The following is a 14,863-nucleotide window of genomic DNA, read 5'->3' as shown; positions in this document are numbered from 1 at the left end:
CTGTGGAGTTCTCTGTCTCAGAGGGCCGTGGAGGCTGTTTCTCTGGATACTTTCAAGAGAGAGCTAGATAGAGCTCTTAAAGATAGCGGAGTCAGGGGATATGGGGAGAAGGCAGGAAGGGGGTACTGATTGGGGATGATCAGCCATGATCATATTGAATGGCGGTGCTGGCTCGAAGGGCCGAATGGCCTACTCCTGCACCTATTGTCTGCTGAATCACTCCAGCATTTTGTGTCTACCTTTGATTTACTAGCATCTGCTGTTCGATCTTAAACATTATCCCAACTGGGCTCCACCAGTTTCTTGTTTCCTGGTTCCAAGTCTTGTTGGAACTCAAGATCTTAAAAAAGATTTAAAGCACATGATGAGATGAAGACTGGCCAAGATGGGACGAAAGATGGAATAGATATTTCAGAAAGATGGAATAGATATTTTTAAAACAACCGTAATAATAACCAGGTCCACAGCTCAACTCAAAGACAAACATGAAACGAAGATTGCAAAGAGTTTGGTTCAGTTTCAAGTGGTGGACAGAGAGAGGACTAGTTAGGAAGAAGAGTTTGTAATCGACTGAAGATGATGGTTTCAGTCTGCCCAATACATATTCACTTTTTGACAAATAATAACTACATTTAAGCCACTCTTTGAGCCATTCATCAGCTTAAGACCAGTACATCTAAATCCAAATTTTATTAGTTATTTATGATATAACCATATAACCATATAATATGACATCGGTTGGAAGCTGTATACCAAATCTCGTTGCGCTTATGTGCAATGACAATAAAATATATTATTATATTATTACAAGCCGCTCCTTCAATACTTTCTGTGACCACTTTAACAATTTTAACAACTTGAAACTCGAATACAAGATGACAATGGAAACGAGGCAAATTTTTTCGTATTGCCTCAGGATAATCTACTATTCTTACACTCCGTAAGACGGATGAAACGCAGGTCTGTATACACGCAGCAGCTGAGCTGCTGAGAATGTTTATCGCGCATGACCTATGACCTGGGCATATAACAATTACAGCACGGAAACAGGCCATCTCGACCCTTCTAAAGCATGCGCAGTCGGAATACTGAACTCGCTTATTACTTCCACAGATTCACCACTCTCCGGCTAAAAAAAAATAATTCTTGTACTCTAATACTTGAGTATGATGTGCCGATGAATAGTAAGATTTTTACTGAACTGCATGCAAAAAAAGAAAAAGTGATCACTGGTCAGCATGGACTCTGTGGGCCGAAGGGCCTCAGCGCTGTATCTCGAAAGTCTTAACATCTAATCTCCAGACAGATTTATCAAAACCCCGCGATATAATCATTAATGGTCCGAATTGACCTTTGGATATTTTGTCCTGCATTTTAACTTTTAGTTAAAATTCTTTTAACTTTTAGTGATCTCCGACAAATGAAGGTTTACACCATAGATAGACGCAAAATGTTGGAGTAACTCAGCGGGTCAGACAGCATCTCTGGAGAAAAGAAATAGGTGATGTTTTAGGTCAAGACCCTCCTTCAGACTGAGCCTCAGGGGAGCGGGAAACGAGAGATTATGGACGGTACATAGAACTTGTTTCCCTCTCCCCTGACTCTCAGTCTGAAGAAGGGTCTCGACCCAAAATGTCACCTATTCCTTTTCTCCAGAGATGCTGCCTGACCCGCTGAGTTACTCCAGCACTCTGTGAAACGTCACCTATCCATGTTCTCCACAGATGCTGCCTGGCCCGCTGAGTTACTCCAGCACCCTGTGAAATGTCACCTATGCATGTTCTCCACAGATGCTGCCTGACCCGCTGAGTTACTCCAGCATTTAGTGTCTATTTGCAGTGGATCAAGATCTTGGTTTCAAAGCAGAAGTTGCAGCTGGAGTTACAATGATACATCTACTGGCAGTAAACTGATCTTGTGACTTTATCTTGTAGCGAGTGCTGTCATCCTTCCTCTGTGGATGGCTTGATTGTAATCATGTATAGTCTTTTATTTGACTGAAAAACAGGCAAACAAAAGATTTTCACTGTACCTCAGTACACATGATAAACATAAACTAAACTAAACTAAACTAGACAATGGACAATAGGTGCAGGAGTAGGCCATTCGGCCTTTCGAGCCAGCATCGCCATTCAATGTGATCATGGCTGATCATCCCCATTCAGTACCCCATTCCTGCCTTCTCCCCATATCCCCTGACTCTGCTATCTTTAAGAGCCCTATCTAGCCCTAACTAAACTAAGAAGCTCAGAGCTTGGTGGGCAGCAAACTTAGGGAGATTTAAGAAGGAACTGCAGCTGCTGGAAAAATCGAAGGTAGACAATGCTGGACAAAATAAACTTGCCCAGCACATTTTCTTTAAACGTTGTGCCTCTTGTGTTAATCCTATGCACTCTAGTTCTACAAACCTGTACGTCCTTGGAGTGCTGGAGGAAGCCGGAGCACCCGGAGAAAACTCACATGGTCACGGGGAGATTGTAAAACTCCATACAGGCAGCACTAGTAGTCAGAATCAAACCCCGGTCTCTGGCTCTGTGAAGCAGCAACTCAATCGCTGTGCCATTGTGTTGTCCCTATTAAATTATTTACTTTTTTTCCTCTTTCAAAGTCAAAGTCAATTTTATTCGATACATGCACCCGAAGGTGCAGTGAAATGAATTTGCCAGCAGCGATACACCCAAAAAGAACACACAATACACAATAGAATTTAACACAAACATCCACCACAGCATTCTTCACTGTGGTGGAAGGCAACAAAGTTCAGCCAGTCCTCCTTTGTTCACCCGTGGTCGGGGCCATAAACCCTCCGTAGTTGCCGCTGCGGATGGCCCGATGTACAGGCCCTCTCGTCGGGATGATTGAAACTCCAACGTCGGGACGGTCGAACACACTCCGTGGCTTGGAGTGCCCGAATCGGCACTTTCCTACCGGAGACCGCGGCTTCAGGATGTTATAGGCCGCAGGCCGGCGGTCGGAGATCTTCTTAAAAACTCTATTAAGTTTGTCAAGGAGACTATACCTCTATCAAGCTGCACAAAAACACATCTGGTTATTCACGCATCCATAAATACTTACATTTAAAAAAGTATTTAAAAATTCAACTCAGCAACTCGTTATTCCCTCGCATCTTAACTGAGGTGTTATATCAGCCGCGTCAAATCCTCTGGCATAAATAGTACAACGGCTTGATGGCCCAAGACCAGGAAAGCTAAAATTAGCAAGATTCAAAGTTGTAATCTCATGACCTCTGTTCGGCTTTAAAAAAAAAGCTGCTCGTTAAATTAAAAGCAGCTGAAGTGAATCATTGAATAATTCACCACGCTCCAAAAACCACAAGGAATGATAAAGAGTTGACGGAATAGTCAAATATCCTGTGCACACTCGCAGTCCTTACTCGTACAGGAAAAGTACACACCATGACAAGTTGTGGACTAACCCACTGTATCGATATTCAAAGTTCAAGACAGAAATTGAGGAAAATGCTACGACAAGCCCATGTTCGCCGAAAGGTTTTGAACATTTCAAAATCCAGCGGCGACCAGATAAACGCTACGACTCTTTGAGCGACTGAGGAAACTACTCACGACCATAAAGGCGACACTCCGGCGACCATGTGGTGACAGCCTAGTCGCCGGCAGTCGCCTAAAAAAATCACCTAAGTGGGACAGGCCCATAGTCCAGTCGCCGGTTTTTCGGCGACCTGCTACGACTTAGTGGCCGGCAGTCGCCTAAAAAATCGCCTAATTGGGACAAGCCCTTTATTTAGGTTCCTATTCTATCTTTCCCCTCTCACCTTAAACACATGCCCTCCGGTTCTAAAAGGCCCTGAGCATCTACCCTACCTAATGTTAGAAAATAACTTCCATTGGCCATTTTCCTCCATGGTCGTGAGGAGTTCCCGCATTCTGGAAACTAGTCGCGGCCTCATTATGGTCGCCCCCAATTTTTCAACATGTTGAAAAATTAGCGGCGACCAGAATGAAGCCGCCATGGAGAGTAGCGAGAATTCTCGTGCCGTAGGTGCAGTGGTAGTAGGTTGCCAGGACGTCGAAGGTTCTCGTAGGTTCTCGTAGGTTGTAGCCGGTGCCGACCGTTGAATTTCATTGGTTCATTGGGGAAAAAAAAAAGTAAGCAGTCGTTTTCAGAACCAAGGATAACCGACTGGTAATGTTAAATGTCCGCTGAGCTTCACAGCCTTGTATCTCTGGCTTCTTAAAAGTTGTCTCCACTCCTTCCCCCTTCTCCCCTCCCCATCTCCCCTCCCCATCTCCCCCCCCCCCCCCATCTCCCCCCCCCCCCCCCATCTCCCCCCCCCCCATCTCCCCCCCCCCCCATCTCCCCCCCTCTTTTAAAGGACTGTACTTTAGCCGTCTTAATCACAGCGCCAACCTTCCTGTTCATTGTGGTGTGTGTCTGTATCATCTTGAATTTCACTCAGACAGCGCTCCCCCCGCTTGCCCTGTCCCCACCTGCATAACGGGCTGGTGCACACAGCCAAAGGTTCCTTTAAAAAAAAAATCTCTAATAAGCTGTTCTCTTTCCTTTGTCCTTTTGCTTTGCGTGCAATTAGAAAACATGACATAGAGTGCTGGAGTAACTCAGCGGGTCAGGCAGCATCTGTGGAGAATGTGGATAGGTGACATTTCACAGAGTGCTGGAGTAACTCAGCGGGTCAGGCAGCATCTGCGGAGAACATGGATATGTGATGTTTCACACAGTGCTGGAGTAACTCAGCGGATCAGGCAGTATCTCTGGAGAGAAGGAATGGGTGATGTCAGGGGAGAGGGAGTTACAGAGATAAGGAAGTGTAAGAGAACAAAAGGGATGAAGTGTCGGAGAGCAGGAGGAATCACAGAGTGGGAGCAGCGAGAGAAGATGTTGCAGATCTCTCGTCGGAGGGAGGAGAATGTCTTCAAAGTAGACATGCCTTGAGGAGATTTTGCAGTGGAGCAGACAGAATGTGTAAGAGGGAACTGCAGATGCTGGTTTACACCGAAATTAGACGTGCATCTTTGTGATATTCACATGGCCAAATCATTATTTTTCTGGTTTTGACTTCTGTCTTGTCTCCAATTTATTCTCAGTTTTAACATTTTAGAAGCAGTTTCCACACATTTTTAATCCTTTTCACGTACATCCTGACAAATTACATAACATCTCTTTCATTAATCTGAAGGGTCTCGGCCCCAAATGTCACCTATTCCTTCGCTCCATAAATGCTGCCTCACCCGCTGAGTTTCTCCAGCATTTTTATCTACCTTAATTCTATTTTTCTGTTGATACCTTCTGCCTTATTTCTCACATGCCATGTTTTGTTCCTACTCTATTTCCTAATTACTAGTAAACCTTTGCTGTCCACAAGCAACATTTTTAGCTATTTTACATTTTTCTTCAATTTGATGATTCTTCCCACACTACTTGTTGCACTATGTAGATTTATGAAGGTACACAAAATTGCTGGGGAAACTCAGCGGGTGCAGCAGCATCTATGGAGCGAAGGAAATAGGCGACGTTTCGGGCCGAAACCCTTCTTCAGCTTAGTCTGAAGAAGGGTTTCGGCCCGAAACGTCGCCTATTTCCTTCGCTCCATAGATGCTGCTGCACCCGCTGAGTTTCCCCAGCAATTTTGTGTACCTTCGATATTCCAGCATCTGCAGTTCCCTTTTGAACATGTAGATTTATGACCTTGGTTTTACTGGTTCGTGGGTAATTAATTCATATTACACAAAACTAATTTTCAATAAGTAAGTTCTAATTTGTTTCTTACGTTGATTTATTAATTTAAATCAAACATAGGCAATTTGCTTATGTGAACAAGTGTGATGTATCGTTTCCTAAGTCTTCACCATAGTGGAAAGTCTGAAGAAGGGTCTCAACCCAAGGTGCATTGTAACTAGGACTTCTTCTTCTTCTTCTTCTTCTTCTTGTGTATGGCGTGCACAGCCTAAAGTTGTAAGACAACTTGTTCTGTTTGATCTACTGTTTGTGCACGCCAGGTTGATTGCATTCGTCGAAACAGGGTGGACCACGTGAAGGTTGCAATCAAAGGTCCTACAGCTATAGGATCTTTGGTTTCAATCTCCCACCCCCATGTAACTAGGTGTGTGTGTGTGTGTACTAGTGGGGTGCATGTAACTAGGTGTGTGTGTGTGTGTACTAGTGGGGTGCATGTAACTATGTGTGTGTACTAGTGGGGTGCATGTAACTAGGTGTGTGTGTGTAGTATTGGGGTGCATGTAACTAGGGGTGTGTGTGTGTGTACTAGTGGGGTGCATGTAACTAGGTGTGTGTGTGTAGTATTGGGGTGCATGTAACTAGGTGTGTGTGTGTGTAGTATTGGGGTGCATGTAACTAGGTGTGTGTGTGTACTAGTGGGGTGCATGTAACTAGGTGTGTGTGTGTGTACTAGTGGGGTGCATGTAACTAGGTGTGTGTGTGTGTGTGTGTGTGTGTGTACTAGTGGGGTGCATGTAACTGTGTGTGTGTGTACTAGTGGGATGCATGTAACTAGGTGTGTGTGTGTGTGTAGTATTGGGGTGCGTGTAACTAGGGGTGTGTGTACTAGTGGGGTGCATGTAACTAGGTGTGTGTGTGTGTGTGTGTACTAGTGGGGTGCATGTAACTAGGTGTGTGTGTGTACTAGTGGGGTGCATGTAACTAGGGGTGTGTGTGTGTGTACTAGTGGGGTGCATGTAACTAGGTGTGTGTGTGTGTGTGTGTACTAGTGGGGTGCATGTAACTAGGTGTGTGTGTACTAGTGGGGTGCATGTAACTAGGTGTGTGTGTGTACTAGTGGGGTGCATGTAACTAGGTGTGTGTGTGTAGTATTGGGGTGCATGTAACTAGGTGTGTACAATACAATACAATACGGGTTTATTCGTGTGTGTGTGCACTAGTGGGATCCATGTAACTAGGTGTGTGTGCAGTAGTATTGGGGTGCATGTAACTGGGTGTGTGCGTGTGCGCACTAGTGGGGTCCATGTAACTAGGTGTGTGTGCAGTAGTATTGGGGTGCATGTAACTGGGTGTGTGTGCGTGTGCGCACTAGTGGGGTCCATGTAACTAGGTGTGTGTGTGTGTACTAGTGGGGTCCATGTAACTAGGTGTGTGTGTGTAGTAGTGGGGTGTATGTAACTAGGTGTGTGTGAAGCATTGGGGTGCATGTAACTAGGTGTGTGTGTGGAATAGGGGGGTGTAGTGCTGGGGGAAGACCCCCCCCCCTCCTCGGCGCTTCCTACGTCAATGCTTCCGTCCCCATGGCAACCGCCACTCAGCTGCAAGCGGTAATATCCAAGGGAATGCATCAGTTGGGCTGTAAACGCAGTTTTAAACAAAGAAAGTTAATGTGTAAAGTGTAGTCTTAACCATCGCTATGTACATACTGCAAATACGTGCAAAGTGGAGTTATTTTTGATCTCGTTATGTGCATATGCAAAAATGAGCAAAGTATAGTCCTAATCTGGTTGCTTTCATAAACAGAAACGTGCAAAAGGCAATCTTAATTTGGGCCGCCTTCACGTGCAAAATGTAATTTTACCCTCGCTGCTTTCATATGCAAAGACGTGCAAAATATGATCTCACCCCCACTGCTTTCATATGCAAAGACGTGCAAAATATCATCTCAACCGCGTTGCTTTCATGTGCAAAGTGTAATCTTAACTAGGCTGCATTCATATGCAAGGGAAGCTTGCATCATTTGTTGCTGAACCCTCCGCCTGGATGCACCGCCTCCCTGCAAACCCAATTAAAAAACACACTGACATATTGCAGCGAAAAAAAATAATGCCTGCGCTTTCGGAGCCCCAGTGCAAGTTACAATTTTGCGATTTATTTTTGCATTGAGACCAAAGATGACAGATGAAAGGTGCTCTATCATCTTTGACTGAGACCACCTGTGCCGCCTGCACCGTTATTCCTGCAGGGATGGTCCTGGGCCGGGAGACTTGATGTCCGGTCTGCAGGAGGGGGGGGACTGGTGAGTAAGCAGACAATTTTACAATAAATGGTGAAAGGGAGAGATGGTTAGATTCATTTAATTTGTATTTTAGGGACTAATAGTTCGATGTGTTATTGTTACAATGGAGAGGAGGGGGAATATTGAGTAAATATCTGTATGTATTCTCTGTTCCCCCCCCCCTTTCTGCCCGCGGTTGCTAGGGGCCCGGGCCTGGGTGTGGTGGGCGAGGGGCGGCGCAGCGGCCGTCAGTGGAGGGAGGACGGCGCAGAGAGAGGACACTGTGCTCGCCGCCGGTCGCCAATATTATATATACACACACATATATATATAATATACAGACACATACAGCCTGTGGCCTCGCCAGCTCGCTCGACAGCCGGACAGCGGCCACCCTGCACCGGCGCAAGGCCGAGGCCATGCGAGCCCGCTGAGGGGAGAGGACAGGACAGGACAGGACGAGGACTGACTCGGGGACGTGGAGAGGCCGGGGCGGCGGTGACAAGGTACTCTCGGCGTCTGTTCAGCACAGGACGGGGCTCTAATCAAATCATTTAACCATAAAATAATCAGCTTGGACCTCCAGCACAAGTGTGTGTCATTATATGTTGGGAGAAGTCCAATAATGGCAAGCAGGACAGTCTGACTTTGTAGTCCTTGGCTCAGTCAGTGCACCACCAGGCTCGCAATCTCAACATATTCACTGTTTCTCTGCAAATAAACAACAAAATACATAATTTTCTGCTCTTTAACGATGAATTACCATCAGCAGAAATTTGACGTTTCCGTGGCTCTAAATTAACTAAGTCAAATTCACTGTAAACTGCTGAATTTTAGTGATTCAATTATAAGGGGAGGAGGGGGGGTTTGTGCCACTTAAAGATGCTCCTGTTGTGTTGGAAGGAACTGCCGTTGCTGGTTTACACCGAAGATAAACACAAAATGCTGGAGTAACTCAGCGGGTCCGGCAGCATCTGTGGAGCTGAGTTGCTCCAGCTTTTTGTGTCTGTCTTTGATGTTAACATTGATTGCTGCATTTGTGAATTTAATTTATACAAAGATGAGTGTGTGTCGGTATATGTTGAAAAAAGTGCAACAGGACAACTATACTCGAGATATATTGCCACAAGAAATTAGTAATACCTATGTGAAAAGTAGGATTAATTTAATTTAAACAGATTAAATCTATATTGTATTCTGTTGTACAGTGGGTGTCTATTTTATTATTTTTGTTGAGGGTGAGGGTGGGGATGAGAGTGGTGAAACGAAGAGGTTCTTAATTACCATCCTGTGAATATTTTCAAAAAGCAGTCTTAATTGAATTTTTGGTGAGTGCATGGCAGGCACAATTGATAACATCTTGGTTATCTAATTTCTTTATAGTTTGCAGCAGACACTACAAAATCTCAAATCTGGATTATGAAAGAATAATTAGTTAGATAATGAGTGATTTGAAAAATAATATGCTTAATCTGTTTGGATTTACCTTTATAAATCTAATACATCTTTTAACTGCCGTATTGGAGAATCTTGTGGGAATAATAGGTATATAATGCAAAGCATTTTTGGGGAATTGTATATTTAATATATTTCAAACATTTTACAATGTGCATTTTACTGCATCGGTTCGAAGTATTTTAAGTGAAATTGCAATCATTTTTAAGTGGAATTGCAATCATTTTTATTTTCTCTACTGAGTAATTGTCAAATATTTGAAATATCTGAGAGGTTTGACTGGGATTTTCTAATTTCTTTCATTCAGTCACTTGCCTGTGTTTGGTTATTTTATTTTGAGGAACGGTGAGAATGCCATTCATTGTACGCAGGTTACATATATTCAGAATTTGTGTTCCAAAAATCCAGTCATTTCTACCTATTGGTGCAGACCTTGATCGGCTTGTTTGTGAACAAAGAATTGTCAGAAATTCAGGGTGCAGATTCAGCCCATGTCCAGAAAGTAATTTAGATTGATTTAATTACCAAAGACTTACTTTGGCTCTGATTTCTGCCTCCCACCATCTTAACCAGTGACACCCCAAACCTTGCCACTTTTAAAGTGAAAGGTCTTTCATTTGATCCTCTCTTAGTCTTCTACTTGAATCTGTTCCTCTCAGTTGATGACCTCTATGGTCAGGGGAATTAATGACGCTATCCCTGAAAACTGTACCGACTATAACAAGACACAGAGTGCTGGAGTAACTCAGTGGGTCAGGCAGCATCTCTGAAGAACATGGATGTTTTGGGTCGGAACCCTTCAGCGTTGCCTATCCCATCAGGGATGCTGCCTGGCCCGCTGAGTTACTCCATCACTTTAATTGTATAAACCAGCACTGCAGTTCCTTGAATCTGCTTTTAACTGTATGGATTATTCCAGATTAAAAGGATTTAGACAATAGGTGCAGGAGTAGGCCATTCAGCCCTTTGAGCCAGCATCGCTATTCAATGTGATCATGGCTGATCATCCCCAATCAGTACCTCGTTCCTGCCTTCTTCCCATATCCCCTGATCGGCTATCTTTAAGAGCCCTATCTTGCTCTCTCTTGAAAGGGTTGTTTGTCTGCATGTACAGTGGAAACTGGGTAGGCGAAAGATGGAATAGATTGTATGGGTGGGAATCATTGGGCAATGTGCCTATGGAGATGGTGCAGCCGGCTTTGATCCTAACCCGGCTTTGATCCTGGCATTGAGTGAAGTCCGTGTGGAGTTTGCATGTTCTCCGAGTGCACGCGTGGGTTTCATCCCACATCCCAAAGACGTGCGAGTTTGTAACTTAATTGGTCCTCTGTAAAATTTACCCCAGTGTGTAGGAGTGGACGAGAGAGTGGGATAACTATGAACTAATGTGGACGTGTGATCGATGGTCAGCCTGGACTCGGACCGAAGGTCCTGTTTCCATTGCTGCATCTCTAAAACTAAATTAAATAAAAAAATCAAATGGAGCTGATTTCTATGGTTGGCGTAATTACGGATTGAGGTTTGCTGTAAGTTCTTACTTTTTAACATTTTAACAGTCAAACAGCTTTGATTGGTTATTGTAAGCAAATCAAATCTAGTGACATTTTGAATATTGCAGTTTTTTAATGTCCCAGCGTGAGGGGTTTATACTGGATGGAAAGAAGGCAAAGAAAACAAAGGAATAATTTTGTTAACCTTCTACATAATGATTTTCATATTTGAAATATCATTACTAAATGTTCATTAAAAAATGGGTGATTAAAAAAAGAAATTGCAGTTTTTTTGGTCAGAAACAATGTCATGCAAGATCTTGTGGGCAATAGACAATAGGTGCAGGAGTAGGCCATTCAGCCCTTCGAGCCAACACCGCCATTCAATATGATCATGGCTGATCGTCCCCAATCAGTACCTCGTTCCTGGCTTCACCCCATATCCCCTATCTTTAAGAGCTTTATCTAACTCTCCCTCTGCTGAATTAAACTTTTGCAGTATGTTGATATTTATTCCATTGGATACTCTGCTAGGCCAACTAGTGTTCAATAGCGTGCAGGGAAGTTAAGTTGCATCTGGGTCACAGGCATGCCGATCTGTATGAATTGAGGCCTAAAGGGTTGGGTCTGGAGGTTGGCTTGGTTGTGTTTTTGGCTGAGCAAGATTGTAATCACATAATGTATCATGTTGGAAATTTGACTAACCAATGTTTGTGCACATTTTTTCACTGAAAGCACAATGCTGGGCTTAAAAGGGCCACGATGTAACTCAGTGGGTCAGGCAGCATCTCTGAATAACATGGATAAAGGCACGAGAAGAATAGATCGGGTAAACACACAAGAGTTTCTTGCCCAGAGTAAAGGAATCGAGAACCAGAGGACATAGGTTTAAGGGTCAAGGGGGGAAAGATTTAACAGGAACCATAGGGGTAACTTTTTCACACAAAGGGTGGTGGGTGTATGGAACAAGCTGCCAGAGGAGGTAGCTGAGACAGGTACCATTGAAACGTTTAAGAAACGATTAGACAGGTACATGGATAGGACAGATTCCGAGGAATATGAGCCGAACGCCGGCAGGTGGGACTAGTGTAGGTGGGACATGTTGGTCGGGCCTGTTTCCACGCTGTGTGACTAGGGTATCTATGCCTAGGTGACGTTTTGGGTCGGGGCCCTCCATCAGACTGAAACTCTGTCTAGCTATGTTCTCCAGAGATGCTGCCTAATCCACTGTGTTACTCCAGCACTTCGTCATTTTTTTGTAAACCAGATTCTGTAGTTCCTTGTTTCTTGAGCACTGTGATATTGGTTCACTTTGCTGAATTGAAGGTGTGTTGCATCGTTGGCAACGTTAAACTTTGCAATTGAATCTGTATAATCTAAGTTGTGTGAGGAAATGAAGCCTATTATATCCTCCTCGTTCAACGTCTGAAAAAGCATCAAATAACAGTTGGTATTTACTTGACTGGTTGCTTGTTGGTTGTGTGCTGCTCACCTGCACTTAAGTCAACATTAATCAAGAGGTAGACAAAAATGCTGGAGAAACAGTGGGGTGAGGCAGCATCTATGGAGCGAAGGAATAGGTGATGTTTCGGGTCTCTGAAGAAGGGTCTCGACCCGAAACGTCACCTACTCCTTCGCTCCATAGATGCTGCCTTGCCCGCTGAGATTCTCCAGCATTTTTGTCTACCTTTGATTTTTCCAGCATCTGCAGTTCTTTCTTAAACATTAATCAAGATGTAGGTGATTGCAAAATGGAAAATGACATTCTGGTCTCTTTCTTCCCCCCCCATGCCATCTTTAGTTGAAGTTAACAGGGTGGCATAGAACATTTGAAAACGTTGTAATTACGTTTTTATTCGGGATAATTTTGAAACAAGACTAGCAAAAATCAGTGAATGCTGCACAACATGCAGAATTCTGAGCTGTGCTTTGGTAGCTGAAGTATATTTTGGTGCAGCAGTATTATCACTGCCAATGGTCTGACGAGGCAGCATTGTGGAGAGATGATTAACGTTTCAAGTCAATGACATTAAATGCTGGCTGGCTTCCGTCTTTCTGCTTTTTATCATTAATTTCGTAATTTTAGTTTTTCTTTTGTTTGTCCTGTCACTGGCATTGTGATGGCCTTGCATGAACCTATTGCTTGGCCAGTAAGTACTTAGTCTGGAGGAGAGGTGGAAATGAAATAATAGTCAAAGTCGATCGTGAAATGTTCATTAAGTTGCTGAATAGCAATTTTATTCTGGCATTTATAAATATGTTGCAACATTATACCAGTCGTAAGATCTAGCTTTGGTGTAGTGTTTAAGAAGGAACTGCAGATGCGGGAAAGATCGAAGGCAGACAACAATGCTGGAGAAACTCAGCGGGTGAGGCAGCATCTATGGAGCGAAGGAATAGGTGACGTTTCGGGTCAAGACCCTTCACACTTCAGATGCAGCAATGGAAACAGGACCTTCGACCTTCGACCCGAGTCCAGGCTGATCATCGATCACACGTTCACATTAGTTCGTAGTTATCCTACTGAAGTCAGAAGAAGGGTCTCGACCTGAAACGTCGCCTATTCCTTCCCTCCATGGATGCTGCCTCACCTGCTGAGTTTCTCCAGCATTTTTGTCTACCTTAGCTTTACTGTAGAATTCTTTATTAAGGTAAGTTATATCAGTAGTTTTGAAAATGAACCTGTTCGGCGCACACAGAAATGATGCCGGAGGTACTTTGCAAGCTGGCCTGTATCTGTGTGGATGGAACTAGTTTCGGTGTATGATTTTTGATTAGAATTGGAAGTGACAAAACAATTTTAACTTGGAGGGAGAAAGGTGGAGCAGAGAGAATAAAGGGAATGACTCTGATAAGGTGATTATCGGGATCATGATGCAGCATCTTGACCCGATGTGACGACAATTCCTCCCCCCCCCCCCCCCCCTTGCAGATTCTGTCTGACCCACTGCGCATTTCCAGCAGTTTGCTATTTGCTCCAGATTCCGGCATCTGCAGTCTCTTGTGCTTGAAACATAAGTCAGAGGCGGCGATCTGATAGAACTGCAGCCTTGCAGTGCCAGAAAACTGCAGTCTCGCACCCAGGATCGATCCTGACCTCGGGGGCACTGTTTGTGTGGAGTTTGCACGTTCTCCCTGTGACCACGTGGGTTTCCTCCGGGTGCTCCGGTTTCCTCCCACATCCCAAAGACGTGTGGGATTTTGTGTGAACAGATGATGATGGATGGCTGGCATGGACTTGATCCGAAGGGCCTGTTTGATGCAGTATCTTTGAATTCATTTCAAAAAGTTCGTAATCCAAACGAACTTTAATACCAAATTACATTGGGACTACATCACGGATTTATTGTGACGAGTAATCGAAAATTTGGTCAATGGTATTAATGTGCCCTATAGAAGGAAAAGAGCAACAGAGGTTTAGGAAGAGCATTGCAAATCTTGGGTATATTGAATTGATAAATTTGGAATTAGCAGGAGTGCAGAATTTGCAGGGGAGGTGCTGGTGTAGAACCAAGGAACAAGAACATTGAGGGAGTTGAATGCAACTGAGAGAATTGTTTACTTGAGGCAGAGAGAGCAGGGGTGGGTAAATGGGTCCTGGTGTAAGTTGGGGCAAGGCTCTCATTGTGAAGTCCACAGAAGTTGGAAGGCTGACCAAGGGAACAAGAATATTGAGTGAAAGGCAAATTGTGGCGAGGAGCTTCAACAGTGGAAGGGATGCTGGATGCCAGAGGGATAGGCACTTCACTTGGAATGGGAAGAAGTGACCTTGTTGGGATGTGGGATTGGAATCTCAGTTCATTAACAAATGGGGCACGGACTCTCTCGGCTGCCTATGTTGCCTTTGGGAACCAGTGGCCACAGAATAGTGCTTCTGTCGGGGATGGTATTTGCTTTAGTTTTTCCAGTTTATGTAAATGGTGGAAATTTCAATTCATCCACCTATCCAAAGATTCCAAATTAT

The 14,863-nt window shown here is 44.1% G+C and overlaps 1 protein-coding gene across 2 annotated transcripts in view; it reads left to right on the top strand.

The window, feature by feature from the left end:
• The first annotated feature begins 7,956 nt into the window (after window positions 1-7,956).
• Window positions 7,957-14,863, top strand: part of gnb4 (G protein subunit beta 4) — a 31,725-nt gene continuing 24,818 nt past the window's right edge. The window contains exon 1 of one of the 2 annotated variants that reach the window (XM_033031285.1): window positions 7,957-7,975. The gene's annotated coding sequence lies outside the window, so the exon portion shown is untranslated. Of the gene's footprint in view, window positions 7,976-8,205; window positions 8,461-14,863 lie in introns of those variants that run through there. The other variant, XM_033031286.1, reaches the window with a different exon arrangement.

The sequence above is a fragment of the Amblyraja radiata genome, chromosome 13, assembly GCF_010909765.2.
Source record: "Amblyraja radiata isolate CabotCenter1 chromosome 13, sAmbRad1.1.pri, whole genome shotgun sequence".
In the NCBI taxonomy this organism is placed as follows: Eukaryota; Metazoa; Chordata; class Chondrichthyes; order Rajiformes; family Rajidae; genus Amblyraja; species Amblyraja radiata.
This window is presented reverse-complemented; position numbering and strand designations above follow the sequence as displayed.